The following is a 20,775-nucleotide window of genomic DNA, read 5'->3' as shown; positions in this document are numbered from 1 at the left end:
AAACCCCTAGCACAGCTATTATATGGGGCTCAGATTTGGACTGGCACTCAACTGGCCTAAACTCAAATCTCTCTGGTCTAATACCCCTAGTGCAACAAGACTGTCACAAGAGTGCCTGTTCTAAAACTGTCAATCAAAAACTTCTCTCTTGTGGTTTATCCCCACAGCCTAAATGATATTGAGCGTCAGAACAACTTGGCCACAATAAGGAAATTTTGCCCATGATATGACCATTTTCCATCCTCCCACTTTGATTCTCTGGCTCCCTATCTAGCAATTTAAAAAATACAGACGTGCCTTTACCCTCACAAGACTGAATGTACTGCCCTTGGCTGTGCTTGAGGGACGATTCCAACAGATTCCATACGAAAAACGCTTATGTCCCTATGGAGATGGCAGCACCGAATCAGTGGCGCATGCCCTCCTAGCTTGCACTCTTTACAAAGACCTGAGGAACAAGATTATCGCCCCTCTTTTACTGTCCATCCCGGGTTGCCCAACCACTGCCACGATGTCTTTACTCCTGGCAGATCAAGAGGAACAGATCACTGCAAAGGTTTTAAGGTTTCTAGCTGGGGCAATCAGAATAAGGTCCACTATTTGACTGCTGATTTAGGACTCTAAACTGTGTTTTATATAATCGACTTTTTATTTTGTTCTGTGTATATTGCAATGTTCTTTTGTTGCTATGGCTGATGGCTGACGCAAATAAAGTTTCATTCATTCATTCATTCATTCAAAATGGAAATTAAGAGTTACAGAAACACTGGGGAAATGCAATAAACTGCCGTGTGAGTGCAGCCTAAGATTCAACTGTAAGTCTGTCTTCCTGACACTGACTGGCAGCAGTTCCTCTAGGTTAAATTATTATGAATATGGTTATGATTATGATTGTAATTATAATTATAATTATAATTATAATGTATAATTATAATTATACATTATTAATACTGCGCCCATCTGGCTGGGTTTCCCCAGTCACACTGGGCGGATTCCAACAAAAGATTAAAAATACATTAAAACATCAGTCATTAAAAAGTTCCCTAGACAGGGCTGCATTCAGATGTCTACTAAATGCCAGATACTTGTTAATTTCTTTGACATCTGATGGGAGGGCGTTCCACAGGGCGGGCACCATTACCAAGAAGACCCTCTGCCTGGTTCCCTGTAACTTCGTTTCTCGCAGTGAGGGAACTGCCAGAAAGCCCAGTGTTCGGGCTGAACGATGGGGGTGGGGACGCTTCTTCAGGTATACTGGGCCGAGGCTGTTTAGGGCTTTCGAGGTGACCACCAACACTTTGAATTGTGCTCGGAAACGTACTAGGAGCCAATGTAGGTCTTTCAGGTCTTGGCAGCCACTCCCCGTCACCAGTCTAGCTACCGCATTCTGGATTAGTTGTAGTTTCTGGGTCACCTTCAAAGGTATCCCTACATAAAGTGCATTGCAGTGGTCCAAGCGGGAGATAACCAGAGCATGCACCACTCTGGCGAGACAGTCCACGGGCAGGGAGGGTCTCAGCCTGCACACCAAATGGAGCTGGTAGCTGCCCTGGACACAGAATTGACCTGTGCCTCCATGGACAACTGTGAGTCCAAAATGACTCCCAGACTGTGCACCTGCTCCTTCAGGGGCACAGTTGCCCCATTCAGGACCAGGGAGTCCCCCACACCCGGCTGCTCTCTGTGCACCCAAACAGTACTTCTGTCTTGTCAGGATTCAACCTCAATCTGTTAGCCACCATCCATCCTCCAACTGCCTCCAGACACTCACACAGGACCTTCACTGCCCTCACTGGTTCCAATTTAAAAGAGAGGTAGAGCTGGGCATCATCCGCATATTAGTGAACACCCAGTCCAACTCCTCTGATGATCTCTCCCAGCGGCTTCATGTAGATGTTAAAAAGCATGGGGAAGAGGACGGAACCCTGAGGCACCCCACAAGTGAGAGCCCAGGGGTCTGAACACTCATCCCCCCCCCACTTTCTGGACACGGCCCAGGATGAAGAAACGGAACCACAGTATAACAGTGCCCCCAGCTCCTCTAGATGGTCCAGAAGGATGTTATGGTCGATGGTATCAAAGGCTGCTGAGAGATCCAACAGAACTAGGAAACAGCTCTCACCTTTGTCCCTAGCCCACCAGAGATCATTGCCCAGCGCGACCAAGGCACTTTCGGTCCCATGATGAGGTATGAATCCCAACTGGAAGGGATCCAAATGGTCCGCATCCTCCAGGTGTGCTTGGAGTTGTTCAGCAACCACCTGTTCAATCACCTTGCCCAAGAATGGAAGATTTGAGACTGGGCGATAGTTGGCCATATTGGCTGGGTCTAAACATGGGGTTTTTTTAAGAAGCGGTTTAATGACCACCTTTTTCAGCGGGTCTGGGAAGGCTCCCTCACAGAGCCCATTGCCCCCAGAACCCTGCAGAGTCCATCGCCCAGCCCTTCCCAGCTCGCTTTTATTAGCCAGGATGGGCAAGGATCAAGGAGACAGGTGGTTGGTTTCACTCGTCCAAGCAGCCTGTCCACATCCTCGGAGGTAACAGATTGGAATTGATTCCATGCAACTCAACTCTCCTGCCCCAGCCCTGCTCCCACGGCAGAGTCTACCTCTTTCCAAATCTGAGCAACTTTATTTGCAAAAAACTTTGCAAAATCGTTGCAAGAGATCTTGGGGTCTTTACCAGGCCAGAATGCCAAAGGTGGTTCCATTAAATTGCAAACCACCTGAAAGAGTCTCCTGATGCTGTTTTCTGCAGATGCAATAGAGGCAGTGAAGAAAGTCCTTTTCGCTGTCGCTATCGCCACTTGGTAGGCTCGACGTTGAGCTCTAACCCGTGTCCAGTCCAATTCAAAATGAGTTTCCTGCCACTGGTGGAATTATTATTATAATTATTATTATAATTATTATTACAGACAGGGCTCCTTCCCACCCTACCTGATGATGCCTGGTATTTGAATCCAAATCTTCTGGCACAATAAGGCATGTCAGCTTAGCTATGGGCCTCCTTACCTAGGGAAAAAGGCTGACTTTGTCTGTCACTGGAACCCTCCCTCCCTCTCTTCCCTCCCTCCCTCCTGGTTTGGCACAGGTGACTGCTCACCTGCCATACTTAGAAACAGGAAAAGAAAACACCATCTCCTTGACCCTCAATTGTGCATGCATCAAGGAAATTCTTGCTTGACATGCTCCACTAGGGAAATCGCCTTGCCAAGGCCCCGGCTTGTAAACAAAACCTGTGGGCAGGATGTGCCAAAGAGGTGTTGCTCAACTGGGCGTCCACGACACAGAAATGGGCAGGCAAAGCAGAGTCCCAGTTCCAATGACAGGGAGGGAGGGAGGCGGAGGCGGAGGAGGGCATGATTGGCTGCATCAATATCTACAAGAAGGCAACCTTTGTACAGTGGCACATCCACCTGAGTAAGCTTTGTTTGGTGGCGACGGGATCAGACGGTTCGCTAGCTGCATTCCTGCTCGGGGTCATCCAGCTTGCCTCTTCTGCCCCCTGGAGGTAAGTGGAGAGGGGCCCCCTCTTACCACGCACGCACCAAAGGCAGGTATGGAGAAATTGAGTAGCAAAATAAGTTTTCTCTTTCTCTCTCTTAATCATTACTGAAATCAGGAGCCCCATCCAGGAGGTACAGAACAGCTGTATCAAAGGACTACCGCTCCCAATTATCTTGCGGAACATGCTGCCACAAGAGGCTTGTTCACACATCATACTGAGCTCAGCTACAAACTTGTCCCTAGACATTTGCAAGTGTTTGTGTGGAACAGTGTGTGCCCCCTTGATTTGTACAGCTCAGCTATTTGCATACAGATTATACACATGTTGGATGTTATTGGAACACCTCTAAGGTGTGGGCTGTGGCGACAGTAGCCCCTAGGTTTTAGTGATCTGAAAAGAAGTTTGGGTTAGGATCAGAGTTCTGTCCATGACTACTAGTCATGATGGGGAAATGGAACTTCCACATTCAGGGGCAGTGTATCTCTGTGCATTCAAGGGTGCCAGTTGCTGGGCAGCAATATTAAGATGTGGCTGTTGCTTCCATGTCCTGTTTATTGGCCCCAGCAGCCAGCAATTGGTTGGCTGCTGTGTTGGGGAGCTCTTTTTATATGAGTGTGTGTGTGTGCGCGCGCAGTAATGGAGGATTGACTATTGGCCAAGCATGCTGCCTGTCGGTTCCCTCATAATATCAACATGGCTTCTAGCCATGACAGTTATAGAGCATCTAGGTTCAGGAGCAGTCTATCTTCAAATGCCAATTAGATGGGAAGCAATGGTGGGAACAGGCAGTTGCTTTCATGCCCTGCCTGTAGGGTCCTTGCAGGTCGTTATGGGAAATGGGAAGCAGATATTTCATGGGATCTGGGTCTGATCCAGCATGGCTCTTTTATTTTCATTCATACAAAGTGGTGCTCTGTTTGTTTGTTTATTTTATTTTATTGATTGATTTAATTTATTTTATTAATTAAATGTTTATACGTAATCTGAACTTTTCATAAAAGTGTATCAAGTCAACAAAATCATAATCAGTAAAAAGCAAAATAAAACATAATAAAAAACCCAGTAAAACAACAGTAAATACCAGTAGGTTAAAATAAAATTTCATCCTGCAGACGCCTGTCTAAGTGGTATAGTTTTCAGAAGATGTCTGTTAAGAACTTTGCTTCAGGATGAGAACAGAAATTGTGCGGCGGCACACGGCGGCAGCAGGAGGCCCCATTAGCTAAAGTGGTACCTCAGGTTAAGAACAGTTTCAGGTTAAGAACGGACCTCCAGAACGAATTAAGTTCTTAACCTGAGGTACCACTGTACCTTGAACCTGGTATGGTAGCAAAATGGCAATCACTGTAGTTTTCTTCCTGCTCTGATTTGCAGAGAACGACTTGTGTCTTGGCTCCACTGTAGGCTGAGATAACGGCAGCATTCCTTGTCAAAATGATGGTACACCTGCCATGTGTCCCCAGGCAAAGCACTTATTTAGAGCATTTGCAGCCTGCTCTAGAGGAGAAAAGCAAACTCAGGCACCAATTCTTAAACTGAGTGCCACAGCCACCAATGGCAGTTTTGTTTATTTAACTACTACTACTACTACTACTACTACTACGGGGACGCAGGTGGCGCTGTGGGTTAAAGCCTCAGCGCCTAGGACTTGCTGATCGAAAGGTCGGCGGTTCGAATCCCTGCGGCGGGGTGCGCTCCCGCTGCTCGGTCCCAGCGCCTGCCAACCTAGCAGTTCGAAAGCACCTCCGGGTGCAAGTAGATAAATAGGGACCGCTTACCAGCAGGAAGGTAAACGGCGTTTCCGTGTGCGGCTCTGGCTCGCCAGATGCAGCGATGTCACGCTGGCCACGTGACCCGGAAGTGTCTCCGGACAGCGCTGGCCCCTGGCCTCTTAAGTGAGATGGGCGCACAACCCCAGAGTCTGTCAAGACTGGCCCGTACGGGCAGGGGTACCTTTACCTTTACCTCTTACTACTACTACTTTATTATTTCTATCGCGCCCATCTGGCTGGGCTTCCCCAGCCACTCTGGGCGGCTTTCATCAGAACATTAAAAACAGAATAAAACTTCAAACATTAAAAACTTCCCAAAACAGGCTGCCTTCAGATGTCTTCTAAAAGTCAGATAGTTGTTTATTTCCTTGACATCTGAAGGGAGGGCATTCCACAGGGCGGGTGCCACCATCGTGAAGGCCCTCTGCCTGGTTCCCTGTAACCTCACTTCTTGCAGTGAGGGAACCGCCAGAAGGCCCTCAGAGATGGACTTCAGTGTCCAGGCAGAACGATGGGGGGTGGAAACGCTCCTTCAGGTATACTGGGCCAAAGCCGTTTAGGGCTTTCAAGGTGAAAATCGACACTTTGAATTGTGCTCGGAAATGTACTGGGAGCCAATGCAGGTCTTTCAGGACCGGTGCTATATGGTCTCAGAGGCCGCTCCCAGTCACCAGTCTAGCTGCCGCATTCTGGATTAGTTGTAGTTTTACAACTATAAATTGCACAAATGTTTTGTGCATCCGTGCCTAATCTCGCCCTGAATGAATGAATCTTTATTTGCGTCAGCCAATAAGGAGAAATAAAAAGTTGATTTTATAAAATACATTTTAGGGTTTTGAATTAAATAGTGAAATAGTGGGTCTTATTTTGATTGCCCCAGCTAAAAACCTTGCAACCTTTGCTGTCACCTGCTCCTCTTGATCTGCCAAGATAAAGGACACTGTGGCAGTGGTTGGGCGACCCAGAATGGACAATAAAAGAGGGGTGATAATCTCGCCCTTTTCTACATTTTTTTTATTAGTGTGTGTTTTTCTTTTTGTAAATCTACCAAAATATAAAATAAAATTGGGATTAAGGTTTTTTCTCAGGACGGTGGAAGGCGTGTGTGCTGTGTGCCGTTGGTGAAGTGGTGGTCTTCTTCTTCTGATAGGACATGCTGGGGGTGTGTGGAATGGGGGTTTGAGGAGGGTTAGCTAAAAATGTCCCTATTTTCACCTGAGGAATGTTGGAGGGAATGTTAGACCGGCTTCGTCTTTGTTATCCTTCCACAGGTAGGCTAAAGCCTTCCTGTCCAGACAGACCTTTGGAAACTTAAGGAGCAGGCGACACTGATCACTGACTGGGCTGTGGTCCAGACAAGCAGGATTTTAGTAACTGGTTCCAAATGTATTCTGATGTATTTCAGGTATTATTTTTAACTAGTCTGTTTTTATGACTCTATATTTTATAATTGAAGTTTTTAAATGCTGTGATCCACCTTGAATCCCACTTTGGGAGTAAGGTGGGATAGAAATGTAAGAAAGAAAGAAAGAAAGAAAGAAAGAAAGAAAGAAAGTCTGGGGAAATTTCCTGACTGCCAGACAAAGAGGTATGGAGGGCCGTATTTGGTTCTCAGGTCTAAGGGATACAGCAAACATCCCACACACATAGCAGCAACACATTTGCCTCCCCAACGTAATGAGAGTATAGCAATGCTCTACCCATCTCTTAAAGCTCCATCATTTTAACACTCTCATAGAAAAGAGAATTCTGGCCAGGGCAGATTCTCTAGTTTCTGTAGAACTGAGAGGTGATAAACCCTATCTGTAAAGTTCCCTCATCCACAAACGGCGAATGGTTCCGCACCTCATATTCCAGGCAACTATTCTGCTTATGTTTCCTCTCCTTGCTACTATTTCCCATGATCTTTTTTGTTTATATGATGTTTTATTCTGATTTGGTTTCATCAATTGTTTGTAGCTATAAAGAGAAAGCAAGATACGTGTTTATTATAATAATGATTTTAAAAGTGATTTCCAAATAAGTCATGTACAGAGGAAGTAAAAAATAGATGGGCTTAAGTGTGACTAACATCTGGATATGATTATGTTGATACAGTACAAATAAATCATTATTTGGATAAGATTATGTTAACATACAGTTCAAATAAATCATATACAGAGCAGACCCATGGAAATCAAAGGGAAAGTATGACTCACATTGCCAATTACATAATTATTATCATCATTATAGGAGCTCTGTCCTCCTTCAGGTGTATTCCTGCCAATCATTTTCTCTACGTAAAATAAAAATGGTGAGTGATACCATGGAATGAACCGGCTTAGGTCCAGGGTCTACTTAGGAAGCTGTCATGATTACAGCTAGGTAGACTATTGATCTATCTAGCTCAGTATTGTCTACTCTGATTGGCAGCGGCTCTCCAGGGTTTCAGGCGGGGAATTTTTCCCAGTAGTACATGGGTAGGAATTTAACTTGGGACTTCCTGCATACAAGGCAAATGCTCTACCACTGAGTAACGACACTTCCCTCCTTGTGTGGGACACCTACCAGTTGACTACCAATTACAGACCAGGCCCATGGCTCAGTTGAGCATGAGATTCTTAACTTCAGAGTTTCAGAATCGTGGGTTTGAGCCCCATGTTGGAGGAAAAGATTCCTGCATTGCAGGGAGTTGAAGTAAATGACCCCCGTGGTCCCTTCCAACTCTTACGATTCTATGACTTTCTATGAGTGAGTGACTCTGTAGTTGATATAAGATTAATAATAATAATAATAATTTTTTATTTATACCCCATCCTTCCCGGTTCAAAAACTGGGCTCAGGGCGGCTAACAACAAATTTAAAACACTTAATTGTAAAAGCAGCATAAAATACAGTATAAAGGTAAAGGTAAAGGTACCCCTGCCCGTACGGGCCAGTCTTGACAGACTCTGGGGTTGTGCGCCCATCTCACTTAAGAGGCCAGGGGCCAGCGCTGTCCGGAGACACTTCCGGGTCACGTGGCCAGCGTGGCATCGCTGCTCTGGCGAGCCAGAGCCGCACACGGAAACGCCGTTTACCTTCCCGCTGGTAAGCGGTCCCTATTTATCTACTTGCACCCGGAGGTGCTTTCGAACTGCTAGGTTGGCAGGCGCTGGGACCGAGCAGCGGGAGCGCACCCCGCCGCAGGGATTCGAACCGCCGACCTTTCGATCGGCAAGTCCTAGGCGCTGAGGCTTTAACCCACAGCGCCACCTGCATCCCAAAATACAGTATAAAAACATGAATAACAATAAAATTCAAAGTTCAGAAATCACTTTGGGGGAAATCCATATAATAAGCATTGGATAGTCACCAGGGCTAGCTGGCTGAATTAGTCCTACTTGGGCCAGCGAGGAGGCCAGGGGAGAATTAGCTGTGGGGTCTCAGAACGGGTAATCCTCATAAAAGGGGAGGGAGAGGGGAGAGAAGAGAAATAAAAGATCAGGCTGAGTTCAAATTAAAGGCCAGGCGGAATAGCTCTGTCTTACAGGCACGACAGGTTAAATCCTGAAGGGCCCTAGTCTCATGGGACAGAGCATTCCACCAGGTCGGAGCCATCACTGAGAAGGCCCTGGCCCTGGTGGAGGATAGTCTGACTTCCTTAGGGCCCAGTACCTCTAAACTATGGTTATTCATGGACCTTAAGGGCCTCTGCAGGGCATACCAGGAGAAGCGGGCCCGTAAATACGAGGGCCCTAAGCCACAAAGGGCTTTAAAGGTCCATGAATTTAGGCTGCAATCTTGTACACACTTACCCAGGAGCAATGGAGACTGGTCCATTAGTGCAAATATGGCGCAGTCTCACTGTGCCCTCAGCCACTTCCCCCCTTCCTGCCTGCCTACTTACAACTGTAGCACCCTGCTTGTGGTTAACGCTTAGCTGGAATGAAATATTCAACGCAGCAATAGAGAAATTAAAATAATAATTTATTTGTCAGACAAATAAATGAGAGGCACAGTGGTATATGGTTACCAAGCTCTGGCCTGCCCTCCTGCCATTCTGGCCAGCACTTATATTTCCTTAACCCAGCCCCCTTGCTCCTCCTGTGGCTGCCTCTGTCCAATCAGCCTGGTTGAAATTCCTATTGGCTGTTTGCTAGAACCAATCACAAAAGATACACCCATTTCCTTTTGCCCTTTTATGGGAAACAAAAAGCTATATATTCTTCTATCTATAAATGACAAATAAGTAGTAATATATCTTACATGTGTCTCAACAAGGAACCTTAATTACCAGCTCACCTCTTGCTCTCCTTGCCCTATTGCCCTCCAAAACAAATGGTTAATCTTAAATTTTTATCTTAAACAGATGTCAAGGATCTTGAGTTCACATCATCATTGAAAGATCTCCTTCTTTTGGAGGTCTTTAAACAAAGGCCTGACAACCATATGTGTGCTCTAATGATGTTTCCTGCTTGGCAGGGGGGCTGGGCTGATGGCCCCTGTGATCTCTTTCAACTATATGAAATAAGAATCTAGCATAAGGATTTAACATTTCTTAGTTTCTAAATCCTTTGCATAATTACATTTAAGCCAATATATTTAATACATAACATAAATAACCTTTTAAAAGGAAAAGAAATCTTAAAAGGATCTCAGTTTAAGAAAGAAACAACTTTAGAAAAAGACTTCCCAAAATACTCTCTTCCTTTCTGCCAGCCAGATGCTCTTGGCCTTTTAACCTTAGGAAAATATGGCTCAAGTTTAATGGGAGGCACATGGTTTTATTTTGTTGTTGTTGTTGTTGTTTAGTCGTTTAGTCGTGTCCGACTCTTCGTGACCCCATGGACCAGAGAACGCCAGGCACTCCTGTCCTCCACTGCCCCCCGCAGCTTGGTCAGACTCATGCTGGTAACCTCGAAAACACTATCCAACCATCTCGTCCTCTGTCGCCCCCTTCTCCTTGTGCCCTCCATCTTTCCCAACATCAGGGTCTTCTCCAGGGAGTCTTCTCTTCTCATGAGGTGGCCAAAGTACTGGAGCCTCAGCTTCACAATCTGTCCTTCCAGTGAGCACTCAGGGCTGATTTCCTTCAGAATGGAGAGGTTTGATCTTCTTGCAGTCCATGGGACTCTCAAGAGTCTCCTCCAGCACCATAATTCAAAAGCATCAATTCTTCGGCGATCAGCCTTCTTTATGGTCCAGCTCTCACTTCCATACATCACTACTGGGAAAACCATAGCTTTAACTATACGGACCTTTGTTGGCAAGGTGATGTCTCTACTTCTCAAGATGCTGTCTAGGCCTGTCATTGCCCTTCTCCCAAGAAGCAGGCGTCTTTTAATTTCATGGCTGCTGTCACCATCTGCAGTTTTATTTTACTATATTTTATTTTACTATATTTACTTTATTTTACTATTTACCAACTCTTAATTTAAGCACTCTTACAGCTTAATTGTACTTTGCAACATGCAAGGTCAGTGTCCTCGCTCTCAGCCTGTAATTCCCTTTTTACGACTTTGAGAATTGTTTTCTGCTATAAATCAGGGGGCCCCCTTGTCCAGGAGAATAAACATTGCCAAGGTTCTTAGGCAGCTGGTCTTCTGCCTGGCATGAAACATTTGAAAATCTTTAAGCTCATCTTAATATACAGGCCTTAATCAAAAATATAAGCTTTGATAAAAATGCAGGCTTATGATTAGATGCCTCACAACCAGTCCAGGAGATGGCCCAAGCTGCCAGCTTTACTCGCCCTCCTTAGTCTCAGTGTTGCCTTTAACTCTGCAGGGAAGAGCATGGGGATAAAACTTACCTGGCTCTGCCTGTCAGCAGCTATGGTGACACCCTCTGTTTAGCTCCCTGCCTTCTGCCCTACCAGTCCCAATGGGCACCAGTCAACACAGCCTGAAAATAACTTGCATTAAACTCAGTGGGGCTGCACTGTTAAACTTGTGGCTCATTCAGATTACATTTGTAATCACTAAGGCTACCATACACCATGCATTTAACACACACACACACACACACACAGAGAGAGAGAGAGAGAGAGAGAGAGAGAGAGAATCATAGGAACTGTTGCTTGACAAGGTCTCTCTCTGTGTGTCTCTCCAGCAGTACAATGGCAGATTCAGAAGTGCAGGGTCCCTTCACGGTAATCACCGAAGCCTTCTATGATTACCAGGAACAAGCTTAAAACTTTACTCTTATATTAGAACCGGATGTTTAATCCAGCTCTTGCAGAACACCAGCCAGCAGTCTCAATCAAAAACAGTGATAGGCTGATCAGAGAGGTGATAAGCATTCTTTCTAATAAAGTCCTTTACAAGGTTGGAGATCAGTGCAAGTAAAAGAAAACGGGGGGGGGGGGGGGGGAGAGAGAGAGAGAGAGAGAGAGAGAGAACCAGTGCTTTAAAAAGTGAATTATTATACACAGCATATATGGGTGCTGCTTTGCATATCGTTCCGGAAACAATATTGTCCACCAAGGCCAGCCTCCTTTCAAAATGCAGAATATCACCTCTGTAGGAGGACAGATAATATTACATGTTATGCACAGGAGTCAGCAGCTTGATGAGTTTCAGATGTTTTTTCTTGTCAGTCTGTTACTAAAAGCACACGTGGCTTCTAAGGCCACGTTCATACATTTAAAGCACCGCTATACCACTTGAAATAGTCATTAAGTTCCCTCAAAGAATTTGGGAACTCTGGTTTCTTCCCTTCCCAGAGCTACAATTCCCAGAGTTCCTGTGAAGAGATATTGACTGTTAAACCACTCTGAGAATTGTAGCTCTGGGAGGGTAATGGGATGTCTCCTGACATCTCTGAGCACCCTCTCAACAAACTACAAACTTCACAGAATTCTTGGCAGGAAGCCATGACTGCTTCAAGTGGTACCATAGCACTTTAAGTGTATGGTGTGGATGTGGCCCAATAATGTATTGATTCTGCCTTCAGATTTCGGTGATGATCCTTGAAGAAAGTTGAAGCAGAAGAGCTTGTAAGAGCAAGACTGGGGTTGATTTTGGGGAAACTTTCCTTTAGAGATTATTTTTTAAGGGTAGAAGCATCAGTGCAGCCCCAGGAACAGGCCCGTTTCCTCAGCACCCTCATACAGTCACCCTAGACACATTTAACTGGGAGGAAGTCCCTTTACACTCCATGGGTCTTCTCCATTGAGTGCAAATGGACTTCCTCCCTGGTACAGAAGCTGTTTTAGGGCAGCTCCACCGCTTCCCCCACACCGGGCACTGAGTGGAGAGTGCGCCCAAGAACCACTCACCTCCTTCCCAAAGCCTAGTTAGCGCTTCCCCAGCTTTGGGAATGGGATGGGAGGGTTCGCACCTCCTTCCCAAAGCCCAGCACAGTGGCCTAGCTCAGGGGACCATAGCACCAAAGTCCAGCCCTACCAGGCAAATGTGATATGATGATTTAATGCGACCATAAATACACTCATGCATCTCTTTATCGTCTAGGCTGCCTGCTTGTTGATGTTAAATGTCAGACAGGTGCCTAAGGTTGAGTTTTCACTCAGTAAGGACTGCAGGCTGCATTTTCTTTCATTTGTTTGGAAGATTAGTACTTCAAGGGCGCTACGTTTAGGGGTCGGCATTGTACAGGAGCAACAGGCCCCTTCCGAACAACACACACTCCAGTGGGGGGCTGGATGACTGCAATTTTGCCCTTCTTCCCATGGGCATAGTCAAGTGGGGGGCAGCTGACCCCCCCAATCAATAAAAATAAATAAAAATGCATAGGTAACTGAGGTCCTGCTCCCCCCCCCCTTTCCTACTTCTTCCTCACCCAGAGATCTGAACTGATTACTTGCGGAGGGATTTTGGGTACGGGATATCTTCCAGCCCCATCTGGAGATTGTGAGAATTGGGAATTTCTGCATCCAAACTACCACTCAGCTATGGCCCTTCCCCTAAATATAATTTTTTATAAAGCAAGATTCTCATCCTCAGAGTCCTGAACAAAGAGCTGTTTCTTTAAAATAGGAACATAGAAAGCTGCCTGATCAGCATCAGTCAGACCCATTGGTCTTTCTAGCTCCATATACTGGACACTGACTGGCAGCAGCTCTCCAGGGTTTCAGGCAGGTGCCTGTCCCACCTGTTATTGGAGGTGCTGGAGACTGAACCTGCAACCTTTTGCCTGCAAAGGAGATACTCTACCACTGAAGATTCCACCCCTAGTGCCAAAGATCTGGATGGATGGCAGTGCTTGCGGAATAAGGTTCCAGTCCTCATGGTTCTGAATAAAGGAATGGTATGAATAGAAAGCTGCCTTGTACCAAGCAAGACCATTGGTCCATCTAACACAGTATTGTCTACACTGACTGGCAATGGCTCTCCTGGCTCTTTTCCCAATCCTACCTGGAGATGCTACTGGGGATTGAGCCTGGGACCTTCTGCATGCAAAGCAGATGCTCTACCGTTGAGCTGTCCCTTCCTCAGCATTAGGCTATTACTCATATCACAGGTGATTTAAGTATATGCAGGTGTGGTTTCAGAGTAATTTTTTTTTATCCCTACCGCCCCATGTACCTTCAGCCTTCCTCCCTACACACACACACACACACACACACACAGAGTGTGTCCTATATTTTCTTGCTTTCCATGTCTGCCACTGAACCAACCAAACTTCCTGGATTTTTCCATATACCTTTGTTTCAAGTGAAATGACGCAAAAACGCACTGCACCTAACCTTTCGAAAGCGAGACTTGAGACTTATCGCACGATCCATCTTCATTAAATAATAATAATAGTAGCAGTGACAGACCTCAGCTGACAACGTGACTGTGTGCATTAGACATTTTAAGTGTTTTTTAAAATATCCTGCTCTCGCAGGAGAACAACCTGCCAGGCCGCTGTAAACTTGTTCAAACAGCAATGTTCTTGTGCTGTAAGAGATGTCAACACCACTATTTTAAAGGGCATAGGAGGCTGTTGCAGCCCAGATGTTATCTTGCAAACTCCCCTGACTGAACCCTGAGCCCCAGTTAAAGGGGATGTCATGCGTGCCATACCCTTAACTGGTAGGGCAGGATACCAAAGGATGACCAATTCATTTATCATAAATTTATTTACATTATTACATGTGGCATTACCGTATTTATGTTTACTTGTGGGATTAACTTACCCCATACATGCCAGCTTGACAACTTCACTCTCAGGAATCAGCACTGGTACAAGTGCCATGCAATACTTGTTCCACACTTGAAAGAAATTGAAATTTTAGCTTGGGGGCACCTACACTTTGGAACTCCCTGCCTATTGACATCAGGCAGGCTCCATCCACATTTATTTAAAACATTTTGTTTAGTCAAGCCTATCCAGACATGTAGATGTGACTTGTTTTGTTTTTAGCAAGCATTGATTTTAATAATCTTTTGAATATTTTGAATACCTGGTTTTTATCAATAATTTCAATGTATTCTTTTATATAATTGTAAACTGCATAGGGGTTCTTGTTTTTCTGGACACCACAGTTTAAGAAAGATATTGACAAACTGGAGGTTTAGGATCAGAGTTTTCCTTCTCCTATATGGGCTGCCTTCCATCTGCCCCTCACTTCCCTCTACAGCACATGCAGAAACCACCTTCTTGACCACTGGACCCACTATTGGTCCCATCTGCTCAACCTGCCGGAGCCTGTCTTTGCATTCAGCGAAGTCCCTAACTCACCAAGGGTTTGAGACCCATCAGCTACTTTCACTGGGTTTAGCTGGCCAGTTGAAGCCATTCCCAGGTTGTGGCCGCTGTCACATGCTGACAACTTCTAGGAGTCACACATGAGAGCTAGGTGCAAAGTCGGGGCCAAAGGAGGACAAACTACCCCAGAAGGAACATGATGTGTCACCCACCAGAGGTACTACCTCTCCCCTAACAATCCACACACCCCATTGTTAGATATAATATAATTAATAGAATACTGGGTGCGGGTGGCACTGTGGTCTAAACCACTGAGCCTCTTGGGCTTGCCGATCGGAAGGTCCGTAGTTCGAATCCCCACGACGGGGTGAGCTCCTGTTGCTCGGTCCCAGGTCCTGCCAACCTAGCAGTTCAAAAGCATGCCAGTGTAAGTAGAAAAATAGGTACCACTCCGGCGGGAAAGTAAACGGCGTTTCCGGGTGCTCTGGTTTCTGTCATGGTGTTCAGTTGTGCCAAAAGCAGTTTAGTCCTGCTGGCCACATAACCTGGAAAGCTGTCTGTGGACAAATGCCGGCTCCTGGGGCCTGAAAATGAGATGAGTGCTGCAACCCCATAGTCGCCTTTGACTGGACTTAACCGTCCAGGGATCCATTACCTTTTACTTTAATGAACAAAATAGAATAGAATAGAATAGAATAGAATAGAATAGAATAGAATAGAATAGAATAGAATAGAAATGTGTGGTGTGGGGCTTCTCCAAATGGCCCATTCATTCAGAATTAATCCCAATTTCCTTACACAAAGTTTATGTGATGGTTAGACTAGGTCTGGCTTTTATTGAGTATTTGTCCTGCTTTGTTTGTGGGGAAGTTACATGACAATGAGCATTCATTCTGAGTTTATCTTGATCTGCTTACAGAGCATTTACTTGTCTTCTCATTAGTCATTTGTTCATCCCACACTTTCCAATGTGTTTTTCTGTCACTTTCTAAAACATAAAAAGTCACTGAAAAAAATTGAAAACATAGGAAGCTGCTTTATACTGATTCAGACCCATTGGTTCTTCTAGTTCAGTATTGTCTGCACTGACTGGCAGTGGCTCTCCAGGGATTCAGGCAAGAGAACATTCCTGGCCCTGCCTGGAGATGCCATTGGGGATTGAACCTGGGACCTTCTGCATGCAAAGCAGGTTCTCTGCCCCTTCCTCACAGGACTCAGTCACCAGGCTCACTCAGCATTCTCTTTGCCAATCTTCCCAGGGCATGTTAGAATAGGTGTACAGGGCCCCTGGTCTGCTGGCTTAATTAGTGTGCGTCCACCCCAGCCATTTCAACCCAGCCACATCAAGTGTTGGGCATGTAAGGATGCAGCCAACCCAAAAGGGGCTTTTCAGGAAGTATCAGTCAGCTAACCAGTGGCACATACAAAGCCCTGTGCACCCAGATACACAACTCCGAAAGACCCAGTAATCAGCTGATTTCAAACCCTGCAAGAGGGGATGATGTCATTGTGATACCAGGTGATTGACAAGTGGCCAGCACCACCCCCTGTCAGACTTCACCCACCAAGGGTGGGGGAGGTAACAACCCGCTGGCTATCCAGATCTACCTCACCACACTTGGTTTACACAGACCAATGGGAAGGCAGCATATTTCATGATGGGCAGGTGTGGCTGGTATCAAATCCTTCAGGTGCTCCTCCATCCACATCCTGCCCCTCCTGCCCACGACTGGCTCTTTGGAATGTGCTGGTGCTGTTTGCTAAGGTTTTGTTTCTGGGCAGAAGCCCAAGGCCTTGTTGAACATATGGGTGGATCCCTTTGTTGATCCTGTTTTTGTGAGCTTATTTATTGGCAGTGGATTTATCTAAGGCCTGTTATATATAGTTTCTTTGAAAGGGAATGTTAGACAAGCTATGCCAGCTGTCAAATGGGTGACAGGCAAGGAAGCTGCTGAATCAGACCCATTAGGCCATGGGTCGGCAAACTAAGGTCCGCGGGCTGGATCAGGCCCAATGGCCTTTTGGATCTGGCCCATGGACGGTCCGAGAATCCAGGCAGCCGGCATAGCGCGCACGATGGTTTTTGCAACTCAACCAGGCTTGGGGGTCAAAAGTGAGGCAGGCGGCTGCTTGAGGCAAGCCCCTTCTCCATCTGTCACGCGCATGCAGCAATCTTTTCTTCCGGGGTGGGGGGTGGGGAAGAGGCAAAGGAGCCACAGTTGGGATTTCCACAATGGAACTGCTGGTGACTGACCTCAGGAAGGGCAGTAGCGGGAAGTGCCTTGGGAACGACGCCCACCTGTGTCTGTGGCGGCGGTGCTTCCCACCGGAGGAAGCAGGGAGCGCCTGGGCGGCTGCACTCCGAATCCGTTCTGCGCTCTGCTGGGGAGGCTGCTTGTTACCTACACTGTGCGAGCCATGGAAAGGTAAATAGCTGCTGCTGTCTCGTCTTCCCTCACGCAGGGAAAATAACGTTTCTGCTTGAGTGGCGCTGGTCTGACTTAGCGTGGCCAACGGCTTTTCCCTTCACCCACACATGTGCACACGCTCTCCAGGGCTGATAGGAATGGCGTGCTTATCTCAGCTCCCCACCCCGCCTTATGAGAGAAATAATAACTGTCAACATGTAAAACACAAAGGAAGCAGCGTGGGTGTATGAGGGAACACGCCCCCCCAAAAGAAATCACATTTGGGCAACATTGGGGTTGGTCCCAATAAGGGTTTTTGCCAAAAATGTGGGTCATAATCATGGCAACATATAGTCTGGCCCCTCACAAAGTCTGAGGGACAGTGGACCGGCCCCCTGCTGAAAAAGTTTGCAGACCCCTGCATTAGGTGATCTAGCTCAGTACTGCCAACACTAACTGGCAGCAGCTGTCCAGGGTTTCATGGAACTGTGTAAGAGTTGTTAGGGGACCCTTATCCCCCTCACAGAAATATAGTTCCCAAAGGTCCCTGGGAAGAGGGATTGACTGTTAAACCAGAATTGTAAAGGAACAAGGGTCTCCTCTTCACACCCTTAACAAACTACAGCTCCCAGGACTCTTTGTGGAAAGCCATGTCTGTTTAAAGTGGCATGATACTGCTTTGAATGTACAGTGCACATGTGGCCTCAGTTGCTTCACTAAATTTAGGTGGCTTGGGAAGAAATGGATGGAGGAGAGAAGAGCCATCAGCCATAGTAGTTGAAAGGAACCTCCAGGCAAGGGACAGGCAATTCTCATACAATGAGGTCCTTTGTGAGATTACACAGTCTTAATCTTTTTTTAAAAAAAAGAAAAGAAAAGAAACACTTATGATATGTGAACTACCAAATTCTACTTTTCAAGCAAGGGTAAGCCAGGAAAGAAAACGCAGGCAGAGAATACCTTTCAGAAGTTGGCATGGTCTGATTGGGGAGGTGGGTTAAGGTAAGGTTACCAGGTTTTTTTCCAGTGAATCCAGGGACAATTTTCAATGGATTTGTAAATCTGGGGACTGTCCCTGGGAAACGGGGATGTCTGGTAACCTTAGGTTAAGGTGTTCATTTGTTGCACGTTATGGAGGAATGTCCTCTATTTGACAGCGTTCTCTATTTCTCTATTTAACAGACCATCCAATACAAGTCAACAACTTTAGGCGGGGATGCCAGTCATTCAGTTCCCAACTAGTTGAAATTCACAAGAGGGGCATAAAGCCAACATTCTGTCTATAGTTCTATGCTCCCACCACCCGATATTCTGAGGTAGATTGCATTTGAACATAGATGCTCCATTCTTAACTTTCATGACTAGTAGGAGTCCTATTGGATCAGATCAACAGCTTATCTAGTGCAGAATCCTGGATCTCCCAGTGGCCAGCCAAATGCCCCAGGGAATTCCACAAAGAGGGCTTGAAACCAAACAGTACTCAAAAAGTATTGATTGATTTTAATATTATCAACTTCTGTTCCGTCCGCTGCTGTTTAACGGAATTTGGAGGAAACCTGAAAAAGGCACCGCAGTTATTTCCTTGAAGCGAGGATTGGTGTAACCTGCCAAGGCCCCCCCCCCCCCTCAATATTTATCTTGCCACAACATACAGCAGACTTCAGGCTTGTTCTCAGCTGAGCCACACAACAAACTCTGGTGTAGCCACCAAGACTAACACATTAACCTTCCTTTTCAGAGCCAAAAAGGCACCCATCATGTCTGTCTATGTTCTATCTTAGGGTTGTCATATTTCAAAAAAAGTGAAATCCGGACACAAAGAAATTGTTTTTGACCGACTTTTAAGAAAATCCACCAAAATCCACATTTTCGACATGGGTTGCCATACGTCTGGGTTTTCCTGGACATTTGAGGGATTTCTGCCTGGACACAACTGCCAAATCCCAGGAATGACCGGGAAATTTCGGGCGTATGGCGACCTTATATCTACTGGCGAAGGCATTGCAACTCTGGATAACAGTTCCTGAAAATCACCAGTGGGGGAGAGTTGCTCTAGCGCTCACTTCCTGCTTGCGGCCTCCCCATGGACATCTGTTTGACCACTGTGGGAACAGGACTGGATGGGCCTTTGTCCTAATCTTGCAGGGCTCTTATTATTTGCTTCTGAGGAAAAGTGCTGATTCACATGCTGCTTGGTAAACAAAGAGCTGGTGTGGTATGAGCTGAGTAATCACTTGTTCAAATGTCACTCCCACCATAGATGCATTAAATTACCTTTAGAAAGCACTTATATGGCCTCAGACAACTCACTCCATTCTCAGTCATAGCTACCTGCCAGTGAGAACTAAGAGCTTTCTAGGTTCCTGCTGCTGCTGCTGCTGCTGCAGCAGCAGCAGCACTTACGGAGTTAAAAGAAAAAGAAAAACCAATTGCACCTGTTTATCTACTGTGAGGACTTGGGAGCTTTCCTTTCCATTCGGATATCTTTAGTGATCCATGTAATTGATTCTGGCACAAAGTCAAGCGGCAATCAGACGTGTCAGCCAGAGATTCACACACCCATACCTACATATACCAGGGCTTTTTTTTCCCGGTTTCAAAATTTTCAATAGTGAAAGAATTGGGGGAATCGTCATTTAGAAGCAAAGTGCAAATGTGGAAGTCATCAACTGCATCCCCCAGGATCCTGGGCTCAGTTACAACATAAGAATTTCCCCAGAATTTGCATTTGTTGCCGGTGCCCCAACTGTACCTGCCATTGGGCAAGTAACTCACTTGGGAGTGATCTGCAGAGGGTTGGATTAGGTGACCCTTTAGGTCCCTTCCAGCCATACAGAAATGCATTGCCCTGGTATACAGTGGTACCTCAGGTTACAGACGCTTCAGGTTACAGACGCTTCAGGTTACAGACACTTCAGGTTACAGATGCCGCTAACCCAGAAATAGTATGTCGGGTTAAGAACTTTGCTTCAGGATGAGAACAGAAATCGCGCAGCAGCGGTGCGGCAGCAGCAGCGGGAGGCCCCATTAGCTAAAATGGTACCTCAGGTTAAGAACAGTTTCAGGTTAAGAACAGACCTCCAGAACAAATTAAGTTCTTAACCCGAGATACCACTGTAATGCATTTACTGTGTCAAGCTTTCAAAATATGTACGTCTCCACCCCCATCGTTCTGCCCGAATGCTGAGGTCCAGCACTGAGGGCCTTCTGGCGGTTCCCTCATTGCGAGGAGCAAAGCTACAGGGAACCAGGCAGAGGGCCTTCTTGGTAGTGGCGCCCGCGCTGTGGAACGCCCTCCCATCAGATGTCAAAGAGATAAACAACCACCTCACATTCAGAAGACATCTTAAGGCAGCCCTGTTCAGGGAAGTTTTTAATGTGTGACATCTTAGTGTATTTTTGGTCTTTGTGGAAGCTGCCCAGAGTGGCTGGGGAAACCCAGCCAGATGGGCGGGGTATAAATAATAAAT

General features: G+C 46.2%; 1 protein-coding gene across 1 annotated transcript in view; it reads left to right on the top strand.

The window, feature by feature from the left end:
- The first annotated feature begins 3,371 nt into the window (after nt 1–3,371).
- Nucleotides 3,372–20,775, top strand: part of ENTPD8 (ectonucleoside triphosphate diphosphohydrolase 8) — a 32,076-nt gene continuing 14,672 nt past the window's right edge. Inside the window, exon 1 of the mRNA XM_079961566.1 lies at nt 3,372–3,513. The gene's annotated coding sequence lies outside the window, so the exon portion shown is untranslated. The remainder of the gene's footprint in view (nt 3,514–20,775) is intronic.

Source organism: Podarcis cretensis, assembly GCF_951804945.1.
Source record: "Podarcis cretensis genome assembly, chromosome: Z".
NCBI classification, from domain to species: Eukaryota; Metazoa; Chordata; class Lepidosauria; order Squamata; family Lacertidae; genus Podarcis; species Podarcis cretensis.
Note: the sequence above shows the minus strand (reverse complement) of the source record. Positions and strands in the feature narration are given on the sequence as shown.